Genomic DNA, 4,999 nt, shown 5'->3' with positions numbered 1-4,999 from the left:
ATCTGCTGACCAGGCACTTTCCCTACTGGGAAGGAAAAGCGTATCATACTATAAAACACCTCTTGCAGCAGACATACAAAGTGCCTTCTGTTTCAGTCTCTTTTAAGCAATTTGGCCACCATTTCGGAAGCCTGACTGGGTGACAGATGAAGGGGAAGGTTCTGTCCTGTTTTGAGTCTGGCTCCCACCTCACTGTCATGAATCGGAACTTCACTGTCTGCTCTGAGCATGTCCTGGGGCCTTGGGGGTGGGCCATGGGCTGCGGGAAGCAGTGGTAGCCTCCTCCGCGACCCATCCCAGAGCAATGCTGAGGGTTTCAATTGTGTCTAGTAAGGCAGCTCTGTGATGAGGCAATCTGTGAATTTCATGTCTCTAGACTTGCACAAATACTGAGAAGAACAAGTTTATTTGCATGGTGGTTCAGGGCATCCTGAGAAAGCATGGGAACCAGGAGGAGACAAAGGAAAGAGAAGGATTACTCTGCCTAAGATGTGGACTGAGTACTAAACACGCATCAGTAAGCCAAAGGGGCACGAGGGTGTCACATCACAATGCCGGGTATAACATCCTCTTTAGGGGAAGGCACCATGGTTAGAACAGGACACTGCACTCTGTTCCCATCCCTGCCCCAAATCACCATGTCTTCTTGGACCAGTTACCCTCAGCAAGCCTCAGTTCCCTCATCTGTAAGAGAAGGAACTAGTTGAGTGGCTCAAATCCAGCTGGCCCAGTTAAGTTACTGAGTTTACAGATTCCTAGGCCCTGTCCCAGGTGGGCCCTGAGAACTGAAGCCTTACCCGTTCTTGGAATGTGAGGATGCCCTCAGATGATGTCAGGCAAAGCTATAGGAAAGCCAAAAAGCAAAGGATTTTAATGGCTCCTAGAAGAGAGAGGTAATAAAAATCAACGGTGAGGGAGGAATAAAAAGGGAGGGAAATGTATTTTTCCCCCAATTCTAAGTCTAAGAAGAAAGTCATCCTGTGTAGGCCATATAAGTATCCAACAATTTTTAAAAGTAAAACTCACTTTTGTCCTTATCTAAATCCCAGTAGGAGAGAAACAAACTTCAGTGTGATAACTAGATCCTGGATTTGCCCAGATCTAAACATATCAGATTCCCTCATCCATGACCATCTGGTCTGCAGCCATCTGGTTTGTCACTCTGGTTTATGTTCGGTATAGTTTTGCACCAACTCAAGCCACAGGAAACCATAGAAAGAGAAACACAAATTTTAGGAAATATATATAGTTAGCATAATACCTAATCTTGAATATTCCAATTAAAATCTGAAAACTAATACAACCTCTACCTACCTCTTACTCCCTTTAAATTACACTAAATTACGCACTGGATAACTTCTCTGCAGCTGCTAAATTCCTGGACCGCTGACAGTAGAGGGAGTCACAGGAACTGGCATAAGGAAACCCTTCTACAGTTGAATCTTCCCTGCATAGCTTCCTCATTTGGTGTGAAAAAAATTCTCAGATAATAAACTTACCCCTTTTCAAGTGAGAATGTCAAGATGCATTCCCAAGGTCAGTGGAAATTATTTTGGATTATTTGATTACCTTAACGCTCTCCACCACTGCCAACACCACACACACACACACACACACACACGTATATTCTGGATTCTTTTTGTTTCTGGCCAGTGGTGCCTCTGCTGACAAACTAACATTCCCTTCTCTGTTAGTTCCCCAAATGGCATGAAAGCCCAGTTGCATTAGGCCTGATGAAGGCCTACCACAAGCCCAGTCCCAGCAGTGCAGGGGGCAGGACCCAGGGCTAGGTGTGCACGATGGCCTCCGACCACTCTGCCCTTTGTTCTCTTTACAAAGCTCCCAACTTCCCTTTGAAATACTGAGGCCTGCAGACTTTCCAGGGAAAGCCCTGGTGTCAGCTGAGGACGTTTGGCTCAGATTCTCCCGATAGTCTCAAGACCACTCAGCTTAGGTTACGACAGACAAGAAGTACCACCTGTGTTGTGCCTGCATTTGCCCCGCACCTCGCCTCTCTACCTACGTCTCTGATCCGCGCCCTTCCTCCCGCTTCGGAAGTGCGCGGCTGCGGACAATCTCCTCCTCCGCTGCAAGTGCTCCCGCACCTTGGCCCCTGCTTCTCCATGGCTGCTGCTCTCCATCTTCGTGGGTCTCGCTCATCTCCTCCTCTCCATTCACTCACCGGCCTCTCGGCCGTGGGCCGGCGCTGCCTCCCCCTCCCTGCCTCCCACACCCCTGCGGCTCCTGCCGCTGCACAGAGCCCAGGTCTCCAAGCCCCGATGCCACCTCCAGTAGCCTTTTCTCCTCCCCATTCTCCGTGGCCTTTTGAAAGCTCTTGGCCCCGCGAACACCCTTCTCTTCCTAAAACTCTCTCAACCTTTGGCCTTCGCGGCTGTACCCGTGTCACTGGCCGTACCTCTTCTCTCCCTCGGTGCCTTCTGACTGAGGCTTGCCCTGGGTGGTCCACAGCTCGACGCAGCCGTTTTAAAGTCTGTCGAAATGACCAGGTCAATTGCCGGATGGTCCTTATTTCGTCCCTAGCCTTTCCCCCATTGCTTTCCCTTATCGTTCACTCTCATTCTATTTTTCTCCCTCACCCTCCTCCTTATCCCGAGCATCACTGTGTTCAGAGATGCCGTCACCTTCAGCCATTACCTCTGTGCCGCCCCCCCCCCCCACCCCTCGGGCTGCAGGCCCACCTTCCCCGAGACGGTCCACGTCGCTCACGCTCCAGTGTCTAGAACTGAAGTCACTTTTATTTACTTCGTACGTTTACTTCCCTAAAGTAAAGGCATGAAGAAGCTTTTTAAATTAAATATAATATAAAATAGGACGGTTTTCCATGAAAGAAACTGGAAGCATCTCCCAGAGTCAATGTTTTCCCCTTCTAAGAAAAAAAAAAAAAAAATGATGGTGCTCATATTTGACACTCATGCATTGGACTCTCTTTTGAATGAATAAAAACGAAAGGGTTTGGTGTAATTCCCGATGGATGTGTGTTATTTTTCATGCCACAGTTTGTGAATTGTAATTGTGGTTTCCCATTTCATTGTCATAACTGGGCAAGACTTTTTTAAAAAAATTTAATAATTAGTTGGACGTGGTGGCACGCACCTATAGTCCCAGCTACAATCCTCCCAGGCAGGAGGATTGCTTGAGCCCAGGAGTTTGAGGTTTCAGTGAGCTCTGATGACACCACTTCACTCTAGCCCAGAAAACAGAGTAAGACCCTGTCTCAAAAAATAAATCAATAAAAATTAAAGAAATGGTCAAGTAACAAAATTAAAATAGGAAAAGCTTCTTAACTATGAAGTAGATCAGCTGGCAAAGGAATGCAAGGGTTAGGGGAGCATCTACAGGATGTTGTGGAGGGGATGTGGGCACTGGGTGGTAAGTTGGGGAGCAGGTGACCTAGAAGTCCATCCTAACTCTCAGGATTTTGTGATGCAGAACCACAACAGAGCTTATCTAAAGGGAATAGAGAAATTCAAGGCTCCTGGAATGAAATTTCAAGAAGGCTCTGTCTTGAAATGTTAGGGTCAGGGTTTTTGGTGGCAAAAAAACTGAAACCAATTCTAGCTATTTAAATTGAAAAGGAATTTGTGGGCCAGGTGTGGTGGCTCATGCCTGTAATCCTAGCACTCTGGGAGGCTGAGGCGGGAGGATTGTTTGAGCTCAGGCGTTCGAGACCAGCCTGAGCAAGAGCAAGACCCCGTCTCTACTAAAAATAGAAAGAAATGATCTGGACAGCGAAAAATATACATAGAAAAATATTAGCCAGGCATGATGGCACATGCCTGTAGTCCCAGCTGCTCTGGAGGCTGAGGCAGAAGAATTGCTTAAGCTCAGGAGTTCGAGGTTGCTGTGAGCTAGGCTGACACCATGGCACTCTAGCCCGAGAAAAAGAGCAAGACTCTGTCTCCAAAAAAAAAAAAAAAGAAAGAAAAGGAATTTGTGGAAAGAACATCAGTCAACTCAAAGAGTTGTCAGGAATACTAGAGAACCATCAGAAAATGGCCAGGAACCAAGGAAGGTCGGCAGCAGGGAAAAAAGAACTCCAGCACCAGCACAGGCACCACCACCAGGAATGAGGCACTGGATGAAGGCCACTTCCTGCTGGTTTGCGTTGCTTGCTCCAGATTTAAAGTCTAGTAATGCCTAAGTTTACGTCACAAGCCCACACCATAGCTGACAAGGATCAGAGATAATATCTGGCCTTTAAATCACCTGTTGTGGGAAGCAAAGCTCCACCTCCCACTGAAATTCACAGAATGTCAGATTTCCCCAATCATGGGAAAGGAGTTCAGTTGCTGAGCAGTAGCCAAAGAATGAGATTTCCTCCACAGGCATCGACCCCAACCCCACCCTCTTATTACTATCAATCTCTCTGGATACCCAGTGTGAAAATTTAACTCGCTGATTCCTCCTCCTTCCACCCACATTTCAGAATGTAATCAGCCTCCGAGGATTCTGATTGGCTCTTTTCAAGCGTCTTTAACAAACATCCCTAGGCCGGGCGCGGTGGCTCACGCCTGTAATCCTAGCACTCTGGGAGGCCGAGGTGGGCGGATCGTTTGAGCTCAGGAGTTCGAGACCAGCCTGAGCAAGAGCGAGACCCCATCTCTACTAAAAATAGAAAGAAATTATATGGACAGCTAAAAATATATATAGAAAAAATTAGCCGGGCATGGTGGCGCATGCCTGTAGTCCCAGCTACTCGGGAGGCTGAGACAGGAGGATCCCTTGAGCTCAGGAGTTTGAGGTTGCTGTGAGCTAGGCTGACGCCACGGCACTCACTCTAGCCTGGGCAACAGAGTGAGACTCTGTCTCAAAAAAAAAAAAAAAAAAAAAATCCCTCCTTTCCATGCCCACTGCAGCCCAACTATCTTCATTCAGATCCCTATTTCATATAACTAGTGTTCCTGCAGCAACTGTGGTTTACAGTAGGAAGCATTTGGGCCTCCTAAGGTCTTCTCCCTGCCCCAACACTCAGGAGACT

This window comes from Eulemur rufifrons, chromosome 8 (assembly GCF_041146395.1).
Source record: "Eulemur rufifrons isolate Redbay chromosome 8, OSU_ERuf_1, whole genome shotgun sequence".
Classification (NCBI taxonomy): domain Eukaryota; kingdom Metazoa; phylum Chordata; class Mammalia; order Primates; family Lemuridae; genus Eulemur; species Eulemur rufifrons.
The sequence above is the reverse complement of the archived record's forward strand: the minus strand, read 5'-3'. Positions refer to the sequence as shown.